This window comes from Tamandua tetradactyla, chromosome 15 (assembly GCF_023851605.1).
Source record: "Tamandua tetradactyla isolate mTamTet1 chromosome 15, mTamTet1.pri, whole genome shotgun sequence".
Lineage (NCBI taxonomy): Eukaryota > Metazoa > Chordata > Mammalia > Pilosa > Myrmecophagidae > Tamandua > Tamandua tetradactyla.
Genome location: NC_135341.1, coordinates 47,570,582 through 47,591,408, shown reverse-complemented (window position 1 = coordinate 47,591,408; position 20,827 = coordinate 47,570,582). Strand labels below are relative to the sequence as shown.

The 20,827-nt window shown below is 39.3% G+C and overlaps 1 long non-coding RNA gene across 2 annotated transcripts in view; it reads right to left on the bottom strand.

The window, feature by feature from the left end:
- Positions 1-3,680: 3,680 nt before the first annotated feature.
- The window catches only part of LOC143657969 (uncharacterized), a 53,609-nt gene continuing 36,462 nt past the window's right edge, over positions 3,681-20,827 (bottom strand). The window contains exons 3-4 of one of the 2 annotated variants that reach the window (XR_013163043.1): positions 10,285-10,415; positions 3,681-3,900 (exon numbers count right to left, since the gene is read on the bottom strand). This is a non-coding gene — a long non-coding RNA (uncharacterized LOC143657969). Of the gene's footprint in view, positions 3,901-9,150; positions 9,642-10,284; positions 10,416-20,827 lie in introns of those variants that run through there. The other variant, XR_013163042.1, reaches the window with a different exon arrangement.

Genomic DNA, 20,827 nt, shown 5'->3' with positions numbered 1-20,827 from the left:
TACATAACAATAATAATAGAAATTTTCAGTTCCAAATGGACCAAGTCTATTTTATTTTCCAAAAAATATACTGTCTAAATAAATAGCCATTAGAGGGAGCTCTGGTTGCAGTTTAAAATAAAGTTATCCTCAACAAGTAGATATTAACAAAAAAAAATCAACTCCAAGAGTCCATGTTTTAACAGAGGTGCAGAGACTACTAAAAAAAAAAAAAGAAAAACAAAACTAAAAATATACTCAGTTCTCCTTAACAGCACCGTTATTTTGTATATATGAACTGCATGGGACCAAGCTTGCTTCATGGAGGACAAGAAGTGAAATCGTACGGAGATATAGGTGTGTAGAAAGGCACTGACTTTGCACTCTAGTTTACCATGAAGTAGCTGTTTCCTGAGTCAGCCTTTTCCCCTCTCAACAATCTATTCCTCTCACTAACAGCAAAGAGGATCCCAGAGATTAGTTGTGATGGTTAAGTTCATTTGTCAACTTGGCCCGATTACAGCAACCAATTCTTTGGTCAAGCAAGCACTGCCCTGATTATTACTGTGAGGATACTTTGTGGATTCACATCACCAGTCAATTACGTCACCAGTCAATTATATATAATCATCTATGACTGTTATATCGACCATAAACTGAGGAGACTGCCTTCAATAATGAGAGATATCTCATTCAATCAGTGGAAGACCTTAAAAGAAGAACTAATGAGTCCAGTAGTCAGAAGGAATAATTTCTATCTCTACATTAGCCAGGCAGCATCTCCTGGGGAATTCATCAGAAAACTTCATTGGAATTCCCAGTTGGCAGCCTGCCCTATGGAATTCGGACTTACCCACCCCACAGTCACACGAGCCAATTCCTATAATAAATCTTATAACATTTATGAGATTCTGTTTCCCTGTTGGTTCTGTTGCCCTGGAGAACTGTGACACATTGTGCTAGTGTCTTAAATGGATTGGTGTCTGTGGACATTTTGTAGGAGATGGAGAATTCTATGAAATTTTTAAAGTTTATTTTTTTTGGAAAGACCACTAAACTATCTTGAAAAAGTTATGTTCGCAAAAGATGATGGTCTTGAAGAGACTATTTTAACCATATTCTCAGTCAGGTGGATGTTATTCTCATAACTAGCTTCTGCCACGGGTTTTCAGGGTTGTACTGGTATTTGTATTAACAATTATCTTGGCACCTAGTGATCTCTGTCTTGAAGTCCCAGCACTGAACTTTTAATGTGTTGTTAAGTGTGTCTGGCTGACAGCAGATCAGTGTTGTCAAAATGACAATAGTTGAAGTATAATTACCATTTAGTCATGTTATAAAAGCAAATTTTCACTTTAGTGGGGATAATATGCATTGAAAGCATTGCCATAGAATAAGCTTTGGAGGTGTAAGTCATTTTGCAAACTGAGATTCTGATTTGACATAATGAAAATTGCTGCAGAAGAAGAATGTACTTACTGGTTTCATTTCTTGGACTAATGAGAAGAGAACAGAACAATAATATATAACTAATGCATCCATACAAGTCAAGACTGCATGACAATACATAGTGTGTTGAGTAAGCCATATACAATGGATTTTTTTTAAACTTTTTTTTTTATTGGTAATATAACATACATACAAAGCAAAGAAAGAAAAAACCATTGTCTTCAAAGCACTCTTCAACAAGTGCTATAGGACAGACCCCAGAGCTTGTCATGGGCTATACCATACTATCATCTCAGAGTTTTCCTTCTAGCTGCTCCAGGATACAGGAGGATAGAAGGAATAAATATTTCTTTTATCATCACAATTGACTTTTTTATTTTTTGTGAAAAATAACACATATAAAAAGCAATACATTTCAAAACACAGCACAAAACTTAGTTGTGGAACAGATGTCAGAGTTTGGTATGGGTTACAATTCCACAATTTTAGGTTTTTATTTTTAGCTGCTCTAAAATACTGGAGACTAAAAGAAATAACAACTTAATGATTCAGCAGTCATATTCATTTGTTAAACCCTACCTTCTCTGAATAACTCCACCATCAGCTTTGATCCTTCTTTCCTTCTCTTTAGGGGTATTTGGGCAATGGCCATTCTAACTTTTTCATGTTGGAAGGGGCTGTCAATAATATGGGTTAGGGAGATGGAACTATCTAATGTTCTGGAGAGGCTGGGCCCTCTAGGTTTCAGGACTTATCTGGGCCAGGGACCCATCTGGAGGTTGTAGGTTTCTGGAAAGTTAACCTAGTGCATGGAACCTTTGTAGAATCTTATATATTGCCCTAGGTATTCTTTAGGATTGGCAGGAATGGTTTTGGTAAGTTTTGATAGGTAGCAATGCCTAACTGAAGCTTACATAAGAGTGACCTCCAGAATAGCTTCTTGACTTTATTTGAACTCTCTCAGCCACTGATACTTTATTAGTGACACTTCTTTTCCCCCTTTTGGTCAGGATGGAATTGTTGATCCCTCAGTGCCAGGGCTGGACTCATCCCTGGGAGTCATCTCCCATGCCGCAAGGGAGACTTCCACCCCTGGATGTCATGCCCCACATAGTGATGAGGACAGTGATTTAACTTACAGAGTTTGGCTTAGAGAGAGTGAGGCCACATCTGAGCAACAACAGAGGTCCTCCAGAAGTAACTCTTAGGCATGCCTATAGGTAGTCTAAGCTTCTCCACTACCTACATGAGCTTCATAAGAGTAAGTCTTAAGATCAAGGGCTTGGCCTATTGATTTGAGTGTCCCTAATGTTTGACTCAGTATCAGGGGATTCCCTAATGGTAAAATTTAATAGTTCCATATATTTTCTCCCATTCCTCAAGGATTTTGCCAATACTTTTTGATTATCTGCTTAACATATTCTAGGATGTATCCAGGCATTACATTAAGCTATACAGGATTAAAGGCCCTTATTCTCATTTTGGGCTCTCTGTGTTTCAGTTGTTCAAATGAACTATGCAGACAGGTTGAATCAGATTATGTGCTACAGAAAATTTAGGTTCTGGACAAAATAAATCTTTCTTCCTTTGGTCTCAAAGAGTAGGTGTGGTTTAAAAATATAGACAATGTCTTTCTTACCCTGCGTTCTGAATTACCTTAATCTCAACCTGATCAGCTTCATTCTTATCTCCAAATACCAGGTTATACATATATAAAACAGCCTCTCAAGATCCAGAAATAATAATTACCATTCTGGACTAAATGTGTCTGCTTTAAGAGCTTACAATATAGGCCCCTGTTTTCTTATAAGCATTTCCTAAAGGAAACCATATAATAATTGTTCTTTCTTTTCTGGCTTATTTTACCTCATCAAATGACAATGGAGGGTTTTGTAGTGGTTTAGAAAGAGAAAAGAGGTAGTAGAATTGGGTCCTCACTTGACACCTATATTATATATAAGTTGAACTCAAAAGGACTACATAGTAGCAGGAAGAATTATACTCAACCTGTGTAGATCTTGCCTTTATGCTGTCAACTCAAAATAGTTTAGTAACAGTATTTGTGAAGATTTTCAATGCATTTTTATTACACTGTTTTGTCATTTTGCCCATTATAATAATGGATCATTGTTAAGTGAAAAAATAGAAATGATTCCGCATACTCAAAATATAAATTTAAAAAGGCCAACAAGTAAAACCTAATAAAATGTGCAATTACATCTTCCTATTATTAAGCCAACATCAGTGTTTTTATTTTATCAAAACAGCATTATCTACTACATTAAACTTGCTGATTTGAATTAAACCAGTTTTGTAGCTTTGCTTCTGGACTGTTCTCAAGAATGATGTCAGGAGATCTTTATTTTCCCATCAAGTCTCTAGCAGCACCAGAGTCCACTTCGCATGGCCTCAGGGAGTCCCTGCTCTCTGGTCTCAGCACTCTTCCTACTCCTGCACAGTCCTGGAACCTGGCTAGATGGAAGGGAGGAGACAATACCTGGGTTAGCAGGTAAATGGCTAACCCATTTACAGATCATTGAGAATGGTTGTGTTATGTTAACTTGGCGGTCTGGTATTTCTTGCCAAGGCACATGATTCAGTAGATAACAGCTGAAGGTATTTTGCTGGCAGAATAGCTTTGAGCTCCTTTTGCTAGCTTGGCCCTGCCTCAAAGTCTTGATACCACAAAGATGTTAAGAAGAGGGAATGCAGGGAGGTGTTAGGCAAATGTTGGAATTAGAGAAGAGCTTTGCATTCCCCTTACCCATTCTCAAGTGTGGCAATGGTTTGGGACTGAGAGAAGACAAGGGTAGGGAACCACAGTTTACTAGGGCTTCTCATGTGCAGTATCAATTACATTTTAGGGGGGTGGGAGGTTCTCGGTCCTTTTCACTGACTTCATTCTTTCCCACTCTATTTTCACCCTGTGAGGAAGGGCTCCCTTTCCACAGTAATATATCACACTTTTGCTGATACAGGCAATCAGTCTTATCAAGAGAATGGTTTGTCTGTCTCCTAGAATCTCTACTCTATCCCTCCCAAGGAGAGCTGGGATTAGGTTCTTATCAATCCTCACACACCTTCTATGCATGCCAGGCACTTATCTGATTTCATTTAATCCTTAGAAAGCATACATAAGCCTCCATATTGTGGGCAAAGGAGCCAAGGCTTAGAGAAGCCAAATAACTTGCTCAAGGTTCCACATTTGGTCAGTACCAAGGTCAGAAACTGAATTCCAATCTCTAGACTCCCAGTCCTGTGCACAGCGAGGTGTAACCACACAGCCACAGTCCAGCCCTCTTCTGAGTGGTGGTCAGGTGCTAATGTGGCTTCACCACAGAGAGTATGGGTCCAGGGGATGCTCCTGCCTGGTTCTGACATACAAGAAGCAGGAATCATAGTCTCATAGGCTCACATACAGATCATAGAGCAAGGGCAAGAAGCAGAAGTGGCTGACATGACAAGAACCAGAGTCCACTGAGCAGGCCAAACCCATTCTATCCTGTAATGTGATTTGAAGATATCTATACATGGAAATAAAGAAGCCATTGTAAGAAAAACAATGTCAGATCTTCTGGGATCTTATAAGCTGTTAGCATTTTGAAGAACTGATGAAATGTTATTTAGATTTCTAGCAACATATGAGCAGTCTAGACAAATGAAGCTTTAGGCTTCTGGTTAAATAGGGCAGAATGAACACACATGTTTTTCTCCAGGATACTGGTAATTAGTGTCCCAGGGAAAAAGGTGTTCCCCAGATAGCGGTCGGGGGTGGGATGAGTCAGAGATATTGAAATGTCAGGTATTCTATTTTTGGTGTTTCCTGTCTTCTGCTCTTTGTCTAATCACCTTCCGTTTTTCCCAATTAGCCACTTAGTCTGTAATACACAGTAGGTTGGTGTGTGACGTGAAATGAAGAGGGAAGGACTATTCCACATGAATAACAAAGCAGGGGAAAAGAACAGCAAGATTGGGAGGATGTGGACTTCAAGGTGAACAGAAGTCAACAGGACATACACTTAGGGTAACAGGAAGCTCTCCCAACTGCCTCACCACCATGATTCCAAAATCTTCAGTAAGGTTGTAAAGACCTGTTTGGGCTAATGTTTTGAGGAATGTAGCAAAAATGGCTCTTCCTTGCTTAGGGCAAAGTCTGTGGTCAAAGGAGGCAAGACAATGCATTGGATTATCAGTAGGAGGAATTTGAAGTGGGTGATAGTTATCTCCCACTTTTACTGTGAAAATTTGTGGCTGGAAGATGTGGAAACATTCAGAGTACAGATACAAGGTCTCATTTAATTCATCAATTAAACTTTTGAGATTAGCATTTTTATCTTCCCTGTTTTACAGATGAGAAAATTGGAGCTTAGTGAAATGCAGGATTTTACCTAGTGTAATGTAGTTAGAAAATGACTGAAAAAAAAACTGAACCCAAACCTATTACCTTTCGAAAGTTATCAATATGTGTTCTGATTTTATTCTCTTAAAGCATTTGCACCTGGGTGTGGTCTTTCTCTCTCTAAGTCCAATTGAAATCATCGCCTTCCCCACTACATGGGACATGACATCCAAGAATGAAAGTCTCCCTGGTGGCATGGGAAATGACTCCCAGGGATGAGCCTGGCCCTGGCACCATGGGATCAACAATATCATCCTGACAAAAAAGGGTGAAAAGAAGTGTAACAAATAAGGTATCAGTGGTTGAGAGAGTTCAAATAGAGTCGAGACACTACACTGGAGGTCACACTTACGTATGCTTCAGTTAGACATTGCTACGTATCAAAACTTGCCAACCCCCAACTAAAGCCACTCCAGCCAATCCTAAAGAATGCCTAGGGCATTATATAAGATCCTACAAAGGTTCCATGCACTAGGGTAACTTTCCAAAACCTACATCCTCCAGATGGATCCCTGGACCAGGTAAGTCCTGAAATGCAGAGGGGCCAGCCTCTCCAGAGCATCAACTAGTTCCATCCCCCATCTCCATATTACTGACAGCCACTTCCAACATGAAAAAATTAGAATGATCATAGCCCAAATACCCCTAAAGAGTGGGGGAAAGATCAAAGATGATGGTGAAGTTATACAGAGAAGGTTGGGTTTAATGCTGAATCATTACACTGATATTTCTTTTAGCTTCCAGTACCTTAGAGCAGTTAGAAGTAAAAACCTAAAATTGTGGAATTGTAACCCACACCAGACTCTGAAATGTGTTCTAAAACTAATCGTTGCCAAGTACTTTGAAATTTGTTGCTTTTATGTATATATGTTATTTAAAGAGAAGGAGGAGTATAACAAAGAAGATAGGATTTAACAAATAAGTATGACTGCTGAATCACTATATTGATATTTCTATTGGTCTCCAGTGTTTTGGAGCAGCAAGAAGGAAAAACAAAAAATCATGACACTGTAATCCATATGAAACTTTAAAATCTGTTCTATAACTACTTGTTAAAATGTAAAATAAAATAAAATTGGAAATTTATTGCTTTTTTGTATATATGTTATATTTCACAGTAAAGGAAACAAAGATTAAAAAAATTTGCATCTGGGGAGTTTTCTACCATCCTAAATTTTTTTTTTATTTTAAAGGCAATATTAAAAGATTCCCAAATCCTTCCCCTCCACTTTCTTTTCCTTTAACCTTGCCCTCCATGGGGGATAGGGGATAAGAAGTTGCTATTTAAAGCATGGTCCTACACATATTTTCTGCTATCAGTTTTCCTCCAGGGCTTGTGAAGTCGGGGTGACCCAGTGTCAGGAGGGTGTCAAGACAGGTTCCTTCATTTGCTCATGCCTTAAATAATTCCATGCCTTGGACTTCCACACTTTTGGACAGATGGACATAGACCCGCTGGACAAGTAGGTCAAGTGTTCATCTGTGTTTCTTTCCCCGTTTATACTGAGTCCCAGGAGGTAGGGCAGGAAGCACTTGTGGTTCATTTCTTAACTTCCCACACCATCACAGAATTCTGCATATTGTATGTGAACAACGAATACTGGTTGAAATTGAATTGGGTTGAACCCTGCGTCATCATAGAAAAGCCCGTCTGCCATGTCCTCTGAGCTTACTGAGAAATGAATGGAAAATAACATTCCAGCCCATGAAGGCTTAATAACAAACTTCTCCATAAACTTCATACAGGACAATTAGAGACACTTTAATTCTCTGAGAATAAACCTAACTTGGGGTCCGCTCTGGACCTCCTGCTCTGTTACTGCACCATTTTCTCTATCCTAGGCAATGAAGATCTTTTGGGTGGGCAAGGAGAGTTAAATGTAGCTGCATGATGTACGGGGCTGGCTCAGTGTGTCCAGTTGAAGTGTAATCCCTTGAGAGCTGTGGGCTCACCCTTGTGCTGCTCTTCAAGGCCCCCACCCGATACAGGAGAAATCAATCAACGCAATTATCCCAGAAGCATACCATGTGCACATGCTTTCTTTTTTTTTAATTAATTTTTAAATAAAAAAATATTAACAACAAACACAAACATTCTTAACATACGATCATTCCATTCTACATATATAATCAGTAATTCACAATGTCATCACATAGCTGCAAATTTATCATCATGATCATTGCACATGCTTTCTTGATGCAAGTACAGCTGGCTTTGGCTTCCCACTGAAGTTTTTTGGAATTTCACCCATTAGCTTTATGTCTGAATGTTCATTTGCTCTGGCCAAACCTAGACTGTGCAAAAGAAACACCACAGATCTTTCCACCAAGAACCAGCAGCAAGAACTTCTATCTTCTTGCTAAAATATTAGAATATGCTACTCAAATGTTATTTCTTTCCAGGGGAAATGATTATAGATGAATTCATTGTCCAATAAATGTGACTGAAGTATTAGTTAGCTAAATTCACATGAAATGAAAGACAGAATATCTCATGAAAATTTAAAAAGAGGTCTTTTATTTGCTTATACTTAAAACCTGTAAGAGTAAGAAATGTCAGTCAAAACGTTTAAGGTTGCAAACATGATATTAATTTCCACAAGAGAAAAAGTCAAAACTTTAAGATGAAAACTGAAAGGGAGAAGAATAGAAAGGGAGAAAAATTCTTCCTTGAGACTTGGATGAACTCTTTAGTCACTGGAATGCAACATGAACAATTGTTCTATTTCAATCAATGAGGTTTTAAAAATTATATCATGGTGAAATCAGTTCCCCTTCCTTCCCAATAATGAGCTGGAGATTCAAGAGAGAAATCGATGCATACTAGCCACTTTCTTTTCAGAGGAAAGTCCTATCCTCTAGCCTAAGAGAAGACATTCACCCAGGTCCTTGTGATGAGGAAGGACACATTTCACACTATCTCAGTTCTGAGGATTCAGAAATAATGAGGAAAATGCATGCATGCATTAGAGGAACCCAACTCAGCTGCCTGATTAGACCATCCAGAGCCTGCCAGATGTGCTGCCTCCACCTGCAGCTACTGGTAGGATGTGGGTGGGTTTCCTGCCTCAGTCACAGTCAGAGTTTGGATATTGTCTTCTGTTATTTCTCAACCAAGGATAAAGTGGCTCGAAGATAACAGAAACCATAACTTTTGACGACTTATCTAGAAGAACTTCCCCAGTTGTCTCCCCACTGCCAGCACTTTGGGAGTCAGACTGTGAGTCTGAGCCACTTACTTCTCCACTTAACACCTTTTTGTGGTTCCTATCATAAAATGATAGACCTGCACACATTTGGAAGTTTTCCATGGTTTGGCCTTTCCAGCCCTATTTCCTCTCTCAGCCCGCCCTAAAATTAATCTATAACCAGAACCAAGGTTCTGGCACAAGCCAGGCTGATCTTGCCTTTTGGGTTTTGTTCATGCTATCCCATACATCAAAAACACCCTACCCCATACCAGCAATCTCCCTTCCCTGGTTCACTTCCCTTGGTCTTCAGGACATAGCTCTAGTTCCTTTGCCTCACATCACCAGGGATTAGGTCAGCCCAGGGAAAAGAGCTCTGTGTCCGAGTTGTGGAAGGAACCTGTCATTCCCACCTCATTTCTTTCAGGCCAATATCTTTGGCCCAGTTTCCTTCTAGCCTCAAACAGGGTGGACATAACTTTTCATGTAACAACCCATTTATACCTGACCTAGACCTTGCTTGGCCATTGCTCTCAAGACCATGTCCTAACCTCAGAGTTAGGCTAGGGGCCAACCATCTGGGCAGTGGTCATGGACACCAGTATTCCTGGGAGTATAGCAAACCACTGAAAAGAAAGACATATGTGATTTATGGTTAGAGAATGGAATGAGATCTGCCCTAGGCTCTAACAGAAGGCTGTGTAGCAGAATTCTAAAATTGTGGATTGGGTCACCTATAGCACTGAATATAGTCTGCAAATTTGTGACACAGGCTGAATTTCTCAGAACCATAGAAAGACAGATTGAGGCTGCCAGCCCTAGTCTCCTTCTCTGCTCTTCCCTCAGACCCTGCTCAACCTCTTCTCCGTGTACGTATTGAGTAAATACCTAAAGACTGTTCTTTTGAAGAGGTACTTCTCTTCCTACTCAGGTAGGAAGTTATTTTCCTACCTGAGACACGCACATGTCTCAGTCAACTCTCGTTCACTCACTCCCTTGGACTGGAGCAGCCACCAAGATTCGTCTAAAATTTTGTCTGGCCCCTCAGTCTTGGTTACTGTGATTTGCTAACCACCCCTACTCCCCATCTGTCCTGCTTTTTCAGTTGTCCTTCTGTCCTTCTCCTCTGTGCTGTCTGCCTCACTCCCAAGCCTTCCACATTGAGGATTACTTTAATACTTCCCTCCCCACCAACAAAGTATTTTGACAAAATGGACTCATTTCCTCCTGGAGCTCAGCTCCAAAGCTGAGAAGATTGGAAATTCTTACCTGAGGTAGCCTTACCACAGGCAATGTAGGTAACAAAGGTTTGCTTCTGAGATAGCGTGGAAGCTCTCAGTATTGGAGGATAATTCTATGAGAAGCTGAATTAGGCCCACGAAGTCCAGCTGAAACAGCACCTGAAGGATGAACAGGAAAGGGCTGTTGGAAGATTCTTTAAGACTTGTATGGCACTGGTTCCTGGTCTCTGCACAGATATAGAAAGTAAAGCACCAAAGTATAAAGTGTTAAGGAGACTGAAGACTGAAGTTTAAAAATGAGGTCTTGATTAGATACACGTATCTCCTTAACCTCCCCAAACCTTGCAAAAATGATAGCAAAAGTTTAAAAATGGCATCAACTTATAAGAATTGAGAGAATTACAAAGCAGATATTAGCCCTAAAAGCATTCACCAAGTTTTTAGACAACAGGAGGTAGATGATGAGAAGGAACAGATTAAGAACATGGAGAAAAGTATAATATAGTGCTTGTAGGGGTTACTGATGAAACATGAACCAGACTTACCTGAAATCCCTCCAGAGTTTTAACACTTGGAGATACCTGCATTTCCAAAATTCATAGGCCAGAAAGCCAAAAAGAAGATTTTGGAAGCTCATTTAGCTGCATAATATGGTCTGACCTAAACACATTTGGGAGAATCTGACTTGAAATGACATAAGGATATTTATAGTCTCTAATTTTTCCATCCAATTGTACATTCATACATTTCACCACAGAAAGAATAATGTTTGTGAAAATTTTATTTATAAAAATGTTAACAAAAATGGGGTAATGCTCTATTGGGAAGACAGAGGAGGAGCAATAGGGTTGAGACCAGGCAATGTAAAAGCTAAAGCCTCAGGTATCTTTGAGAGAAGGTAAAACATATTGCTGTAACATTGATATATCAAGAAATGGCAGTTGTAAATATATTATTCAGAAATATGAAAGGTAATGTCTTTAACCACAAGACAACCAAGAGACCAAAGAACTTCTTTGGTTAATTCTATCAGTCAAGGGATAAATAATTCCAATTTATACAATACATTTGAGATAATATGAAAAGGACTACTTCCCAACTCATTTTAAGGAGGTAGCTTAACTTTACCTCTCAGGATAGCACAGGGAAGGAAAATTTCAGGTCAAGTACCACTCATGAACATGAATTTAAATTAGTAGCAAATGAAATCCAGCAATGTATAAAAAGGATGCAATGGCTGAGTAGGGTTGATCCCAGGAGAACAATGCTGGTTTACTGTAAGAACAGTTGTGTAATATGTAATCCAGCATGTTAACAGATTAAAGAATAATAATCATACAATAGTTTCAGTTAAGGCAAAAGAAGCATTTGATAACATTCAGCATCATTTATAAAAAAATGTTAGCAATCTTGGAGAAGAAGGAACTCAATCTGATAAAGTGTATCCACAAACAATTCACAGAAAATGCCATTTTCAATGGTGAAAAGTTGAAAACTTCACCTTTGAGGTCTAGAACAAGACAAAGGTGTCCACCAGCATTACTGCACTTCAGCAGTTTTCAGGAGTTCTTAGCAAGAAATGAAAACGAAGACACAAATAGATATTTATTTTACAGATATGTCCAGAAAACTCCAAGGAATCTACAGCTACGTTAGAACTAATGAGCAAGTTTTCCAAATTTTCTGGATATAGAATCAATTATATAAACTTATTGCATTTTATATACCAGCAACCAATACTTAGAATAAAGTTATAACCGGTAATAGCAGTAAAAATGTGATGCATCTAAATATAAGTATAACATTTGTGAAAAACCCTATGAAGAAAATTATAAAATTTTGAAAGGCATTCAAGAGGAACTACATAAACACAGATATGAACTATGGTTGCAACAATGTGGTTCTAAAATGTATATAGAATTTCAAAGGGCTAAGAATAGTCAAGATTGTCTTGAAGAAGGATGAGGTGCAGGCTTTGCCCTATCAGATATCAAGACTTTTAACAAAGCTTTGGTTGTCAAGACAGCATGCTATTGAAACAAGAATAGAAAAAGATCCTAATGGTACAGAATAGAGAGTCTAGACTCAGACCTAATCTTAAATAAATTTATGAGAAAGGAGGCATTAAAGATCACTGGCAAAAGAAAAACTTTTCAATGTATAGTGCATGGTTCAATATGTGTGTTTATCCATATAACAAAGAAAAGAAAATCTGGCGCCTTTTGACAGCATACTCAAAAATCAATTCCAGATGGCTTAAAGGAAGAACCATGAAGATAATATAGGAGAATACTTTCTTTATATTGCATAAGGGTTTTGAAATATAAGACAAAAAGTATTAACTAAAAATGAAATAATTGATAAATTTGACTACATTAAAGAGCTCCTGTTCGTCAGTCACTCTAAAGAGAATGAGTTATTCAGACACAAGGCAAGAAGATATATATGACTAAAAAAGGACTAATAGAGAAGAAATTCCATAAATCAGAAAACCTAATAAAAAATGGGCAAAAGTCTTGAATAGACACTTTTCAAGAGAGGAAATTCAAGTGGCCAATAAAAATATGAAAAGTCCCTCAACCTCATTAGTAAGATGGGAAATACACAGTAAATTTATAACTAAATACTATTAAGCAGATGGATACCCACCACACAGCCACTAGATTGGCACTGATGAAAAAGTCTGACAATAGTGAATGTTGGAGTTGATTTGCAGCATGAAGAGCTTTTACTTATTTCTGAAGGGAGCATTAATTGATACCTTCACTTAAGAACACTGTTTGGCCTTATTTAGCAGATTTGCAGAGATTCAAACCCTGTGACTCAGAAATGTACTCCTTAGCACGCACATTTTAGAGAAACTCATATTCACAAGCACCAAAACACAAGTGTTTTTAGTTTGCTAATGCTGCCAGAATGCAATATACCAGAAGTGGAATGGCTTTTCTCTCTCTCTCTCTCTCTCTCTCTCTCTCTCTCTCTCTCTCTCTCTCTCTTTCTTTCTTTCTTTCTTTTTTTGTATGTTGCATGGCAGGGTCACATTTCATTCTTTTTTCCATGTGAGTATTCCACTATTGCAGAACCATTTGTTGACTTTTTTGTTTGTTTGTTTGTTTGGGAAGTGCATGGGCCAGAAATCAAACCCAGGTATCCTGCATGGTAGGTGAGAATTCTACAACTGAACCACCCTCACACTCGCTGGAATGGCTTTTATAAAGGGAATTTATTAAGTTACGAGTATACATTTCTAATGCTTTAAAATGTCCAAACCAAGGCATCCAGAGAAAGATGCCAAATGGTGTTCAGGATTTCTCTGTCAGCTGGGAGAGCACATGGCTGGCATCTGAGGTCCTTGCTCCCAGTTCGTTGTGCTTCTGATTCCAGTGGCTTCCTCACTAAGCATTGTGGGCCCTCACTTAGCTTCTGGTGGGCAAAACTCTGGGTTCTGGCTTGCAACATCTGCTGGACTCCTCTTAGAGTTTCCAGTTTCAAATGGCTCTCTCAGATCCTGTGGGTTTTTCTGGTGTTTCCCTCTGCATCTCCAAACATCTGTATCTGTGTCAGTTCTGAATTATTTCCTTCTCCATGAGCTCTCTTAAAGACTTCAGTAAACCAATTAAGACTCACACTGAATGGGTGAAGTCACATCATCTAATCAAAATGTCACACCCACAATTGTGTGGGTCATACCTTCACAGAAACAACCTAAGCAAAAGATCTCTACAATATTGGATCAGGATTAAAAGGACATGGTTGCACAAAAGAGTGGATTAGGATCAAAAGAACATGGTTTTTCTGGTGGTACATAACAGTTTCAAAGCAGCACTACAAATAGAAGAATGTTCATAACATTTAGATGGATTACATGGTGTGTGAATATATCTCTACAATTTGCAGTTTTTTCTTAAAAGAATGTTTGTAACATTACTGATCTTAATGTCTGTTTTAGTTTTCTAGGGCTGCCATAGAAAGTACCAACAAATATGCGATTTAAAAATCTGTCACAGTTCTGGAGGCTAGAAGTCTGAAATCATGGTGTTGGCAGGGCTATCCTCCTTTGAAGCTTCTAAGGTATGATACCTCCTTACCTCTTCCAGGTTCTGGTAGTTTCTGGTGCTCCTGGGCTTGTGGTGCATAATTCTAATCTCTGCCTCCACCTTCATATGGCCATCATCTTCCCTCTGTGCCTTTGTCTCTGTGTCCAAATATTCCTCTTCTTTTAAGGATACCAGTCATATTGGATTTAAGGCTTACCCTGATCCGGTATGAGCTCATCTTAATGAACTACATCTACAAAGACCATATATCCAAGTACGGTCACATTCTGAGGTTCCAGGTGGACATGAAATTTGTGTGTGTGTGTGTGTGTGTGTGTGTGTGTGTGTGTGTGTGTGTGTGTGTAGGGGCTGCACTATTAGCCCAGTATATGCCCCAAACTGGAAATAATCTGAATGTTAATCCATACTAGAACTCATGATAAATTAATTGTGGGTAGATAAATTGTGGCAGATTCTCACTTGCAAGGAGTAAGAGACAAAAGAATGCATATAGTATTATTCCATTAGTATATCCAGTATATTTACTAAAAGCATCGGTCATGGTAAAAGTAATTAAAAAGTGAGACTTCCTGATATCCAAATGAGACTGAAATCAAGATTTTTTTCTCCATTTTCTCCATCTACTTCCCTTTTCCCAGATACTGGGTCCTGACTTATGAACTAAATTCTGCCAAGGGTGGATGACACATTAAGTTTACCCTATTTGTCAGTAAAATCTAGTTATGCATTCCTCTCAGAAAATGGCATTTCAGATATTCAGGCATTCCTGCTTTTGTTGCCTTGTTTTGTAAAATTCAGATATCTTTGTTGGTATATTTTTTATTTTTCATATTAAAAACTTCTTTGGCTTAGAGTTGAATTGATGTGGTCCCTCCCTGGTGACACAGCTTCTGCTTCCACTTTTGTGTCAATTTGAACTTACCTATTCAGTGATAAAACCCATCACCTTTCTGAGTTTCAAATCACACTAAAGATTTCTGGAGTCTTAATTTCTGACTAAGGATTGGGTCCAAATCCCAACTATACTCTTTGGTGAGGGCGTTGACTCCCAAAGGTTGGCCACAAGCTTCAATCCAAAGTTGGTCCTGAACCTTTGACTTCCCGATTTAATTTTGACAAATTACTCTGGTGATGTTTAGTACAGTAAGGTTTGAGAAACTATCTGTGTCAGTTTGGGTCCCCCAATAAGCAGATGCCAAGGTGTCATGTTCAGGTCCATGTGTCAACTTGGCCAGGTGGTGGTGTCTGGTAGGACAAGTGCTGGGCTGTTTGTTGCTGTGAGGAAATTTCATGGACTTAAATCATGACCACATTGGTGGCATCCACAGTTGATTGCATTTGCAATTAGTTAAGGGGAGTGTCTTCTGCAGTTGGTGATGCTTAATCTAATCACTGGAAGGCTTTTAAGGAGGATTCAGAAGAGAAATCACTCTTTCTGCTTCAGCCAGCCAGCCTCTCCTGAGCGTTCATTGAAGACCTTCATTGGAGCTGCCAGCTCACAGTCTGACCTACAAACCTTGGACTCTACATCCTCATGGTTATGTGAGACACTTTATAAATTTTTTATTTACAGATATCTCCTGATGATCTTGTTTCTCTAGAGAAGCTAAGCTAATACACAAAGTAAAGCTAAAATTGCAAGAGATATATTGGGAGAACTGCCTGTAAAAGGGGAGAGGAAGAAGGAGCAGTCAGAGAAAGACTCCAGGTTGTGATGCAGGTCTGAGATCTGTGAAATAAGAAGGAGAAGGAAGGAGGTTTTATAGGAACAGCTTCAGATTGTGGTGAGGCTCTGAGAAAGTCTCTACCAGTCCATTGGGGAGCTCTAGCACAAAGAATGTCTTTAGAGGAATCCTGTGTTGATTAGGATCAGTCATTGGGACCTGTTAGGAAGAGTGTGACTTCAACTTGTATGCTGCATTGGATCCCAAAAGCACCACAGCTGGAGGCTGTCAGCTAACTCAATCCCAGTGGCAGTTTCTCTCTTGAAGTGAGGTCTCAGCAACACATCTCCATGGCTGGTCACCACCCCTTTTCAGGGACTAGATAGTTGCAGCTACCCTTGCTACCTAGTCTTAAGCTGTTGGCCACTTCCATGTCAATCAGGACCCCCTAAGGACTCTTGAATGCACCAGCTCCAAAGCTTTCTGCTCTCACTGCCTTCTCTCTGGCAACAGGTAGTATCACGCATGCCTGTAGAACCTCCAGGCACTCTTTGTGTTGAAATGATACCCTGAAGTTGAGGCTGTCTGAGCTTTCTCCTAGGGAAAGCTGAAGGCTGTATTACTGAAGGACCATGTGTCCTTCTCTCCCCATTCCTTGCCAAATCAATTTTCCATCCTTCTAGTCCCATCATACTCAGGCAAAGGCAACCTTGTTGCTGAGTGGGGCCAGAGAAGGGATGCCAGTCACAGCTATGCCAAGAGCTTGTTATGGGATAGTAGTGTGCATGGGCAAATAAGCCAAGTGATCGAAGAGGGGTAGTGAGGGTCTGATCATGTATATCCAGTTAGGGATTCCAGTAGAAGGAGGAGATTCCAGATACGGTTTCTTTGGGGCTCAGCCTTCAGAATTCCTTAGACATAGTAGGGTGCACAGGAGATCCTGTGGGACTGAAATTTGAATTCTGCCCCCCTCTTACCCTACTGGATAACTCAACCTTCCCATTTTGCCCATATAAGATGAAGATAATCATAGATGTATTATAGGGTTGTTGGAGCTACTACAGATGATATAGCTAGAGTGCCTCCAGTAGTGCCTGCGGTACAGTGCAGTCTCCAAATAGTAACCATAAGCATTCCAGCAGCAAAAACTCCTCAGATACAAAAGGGCCTTTCAATCTCTATGAGTCTTGGCCAGAGTTGTATTTTGCTGACAGCAGCTCATTTTGTAATAGAGAGTTTTCTAACTTCACAACTTTTCCAGGGTATCAGAGAAATGCCAGGAAGTCAGCTAGAGCTAAGAAATATATATATATATACTCACCCATGTATTCAATGTATTGTATTAGTCAGGGTTCTCTAGAGAAACAGAACCAACAGGAGAGATTTGTAAATATGAGATTTATTAAAGCTGTCTTACACAACCATGGGAATAGAAGAGTCCAAAATCTATAGTGCAGACCATGAAGCTGGCAGCTCCGATGAAGGATCTGGATGAATTCCACAGAGAAGCTCGCTGGCTGAAGAAGCAGTGAAAAAGTCTCTCTTCTTCCTTAAAAGTCTTCAACTGATTGAATTATCTCATTTGTGGGAGTCATGCCCTTAATTGATCACAGATGTAATCAGCCACAGCTGCAATCAACTGACTTATGATATAGTAATACAGCCTTCTGGTTTAACAACCAGCCACAAAATATCCTTGCAGCAATGGTCAGATTATTGCTTACCTGACCAGACAACTGGGCATCACCACCTAGCCAAGCTAGGTGATGAACCTAACCATTAAATATACCTATATTTATTTCTATATCTGCCTATCTATATATATTAAAATAAATATAATTTAATACTGAAATCTCTGACACTAATTCATCATCATCATTGGGTTCATCCTAGCCTTCCTTCTTTGCTTATTTTAAACTTCTTTCTCTAACCATGAGAAACCTGGATACCATTGTCTACAATTTATTTACTTGCTTGTTCATTCCTACATACAGGACAAGGAATTTTCAAAACTACTAACTGGTATCTACATGAGAAATAAATTTAAGAACCAAAGTACATTACTTAGATTCAATTCTTTTTGCCTTTAGCCTTCAAATATCCAATCAAAACACTGACTTTTGGGTTATTTAGTTCATTTTCTTTTTGACCTCACCCTTAAGGTGAAGTTGTATCAAACATCTATAGTGTACTTAGATTCACTTGTCACAGTTTGCATTTCATTTTGGGGTTCCTTGACATTGATTTTTAAAAAAAAATTCGCATACAGTGAAGTCCGTGAACATGGACTTTGGCAGCACATGGTCATGCATCCACTACTATAGTGCATACAGAAGAGTCCCAGCACCAAAAATTCCCTTGTGCTGCATCTTTGTAGTCAAACCCTTTCCCCAAAATGTCAACTTAAATACTTTTACCAAGGCAACGGATTATTCAGTATGACAACAAATCATAATTATAGACTCTTTAGAAGTCAAAGACAACTTTCACAGATTATAGCAACAATTACTGAAGCTCAAATTTCTTACAAGTCTATGTTGTTAGAAATAACATCTACAAGAACAATTTTATGAAGATGGGTAGTATTGCTTTTCAGCAGCTTTAGGGTAAGATAGAACAATTTCTCCTTTTCTTATTGAGATTTGTTTCACCAGTTGTTAGAAAAGCCTGTGAATATCAAGGCCAAATGCTTTAATTCCATTTGTTTGTACTAAGAAGAAAAGAGAAGGTAGCTCGGAGAAGATCAAAACTTAAAATATGAAAAGGAAAAGGATATATTAGGATTAATAATTGAATATAAAGTCTGAAATGTGTTGCATCTACAATTCCAACCTGTCACCTCAGGCTAAATCCTAGTTTATTTATTTTATTACTTGTACTGAGTTAACTGTGCAAGAGTATGTTATCATATGGAAAAGAGTTTGTAGGCTATCACTGACTTAAAGTTGTGGCTAAAACAATTATTGCTCATCCAATATCCATGATTCCTTGATATTTTCCAGCTCCCTTTCAGTTCAATAAGGTTGTGCAGCTAATTCTGGATAGTTACAAGATGAATAGTTAAAGAGTGTTACAGTAGTTACACAGGTGGGGCCATAGACCTAGTTCTGGCTGTGAGTAGAAGTTGTGCTGCACTTTTTTTCACCAGCTGCAGCAACCTGGAATCCCTGTATGCTACGTGGAAACTCCTGGAAGCCTGGGTCTTTGGGTCAAAACTTGGAAAGGGGGTCCATGAAGAGGCTGCAGACATTTGGAAGACTATAAATGAGGTAGAAATAAACCTTTATGTATTTGGGGCATTGAGATTTTTGTTACTACATCATAGCATTACCTAACTAATACTCACTGTTAATCAGCTATCTGATATCTTCTTTCATTCAATGGTGTTTATTGAGCATCTTCTACATAAGACTTGGGCACCATCATATAATGGATGGGTGGCCAAGAAGTTAACACAAAATTGTAGTGTGAACAGTTGAGGGACAGGTAGCTCAGGCTAAGCCATCAGAGAAAGCTTCCAGAAGAAGGTGATGCTCAATTAGAGTCCTGAAAGATAGTGGGGATTAGTTGAGTTCAAGAGTTCATGGAAGGATATTTTAGGCAGAAGAAACAGAATATGCAAAAGTAGAAAGGTGTGAACAAACAGTGAATATGGGAGTCCCAGTGAGGCCTGCTGACCTAGCCTTCCTGTGCGTGGCCACACTAATGCCCTGGCCTTTGGGAAAGTCCCCACCTGTCATGCCTTCTGTAGAATTGGCAACAGATAACATTTGCTGATTTGATTCAGTCACTTCCTTGCCCATGTTTTGCCCTGTGGAGAGCTGGACAACTGGAGGAAACCTAATTGAAAAGTGGTTTTAAAATGAAACATATCTGAATTTTAATCTTGACTCAATTCAGTCATTAGGCAAGTCAGGTAACCTCCTCTATGAAAGAGCCATAACAACACTCAGTTCGTTGCAGAGTTTGAGAGCATTGAGTGGTGTTTTCATGGGAAGTTTATCTCTTTTTATAGTTTACAAAGTGCTCACACACACAGTTCTGATAAAAGGTAGGCCCATTTGGCAAGCCAGAGGTCAGTTCAGAAGTAGCTGTCTTACCACACCCAGAGCAAAGTGGCTGTGGCAGTTGTCCCTCTGTGGGTTTTAGCCAGAGTAGAGGCCCCACCTTTGTGACCCCTGAACCATATTTGAACTACAGATTCATTTTGTTTAGTCTTCATAGTATTTTTAAATTGAATTCATTGTCAACATTTAAAAATTGGATGGTTTCATACAAAAAAAAAAAAAAAAAGGAATTTCCAGCTTCTTTTGAAAAATTGGAACCAAATGGCCACATGAGTCCATAAGCCACCATGGGAAAATTCACTGGAGCTGAGAAGTGACAGCCTCTTTGCATGGTGCATTTTCAGTATATCACAGCCATTCCCAGTCTGCCACTCTCACTTACTTCACCTGTCAGACATTAAAATTGCTATCCTGAGTCAGACAAATGGATGAACTACATAGTCTCCAGGAAAGAAGGCATCCAAAAATAGTTACTCTCTCAACCAGACTTGGGAAGTTGGCACATGGGTGCGTTCTTGTCCTAAGCTCTGGGAAGTAGTGAGGGTATGTCTACTGTGGGCCAAGGTGGGTCCATTGCCAACCAGATTGGCACAAAGATGATATTCTGAGCATCACTTGTCCTCAGGCCAGGAGGAAAGGCCCTGTGGGCCCAGGTCGAGGAGGAGATGGGTGGAGTACTTTATCCTCTGCCTAGGGATGAGCCGAGGCATTAGACAGAGGCAAGCTTCTTTCTCCAGTTTATAAAATTCTGTTGTATATTTGCTTTCCTCCTAACATACTAA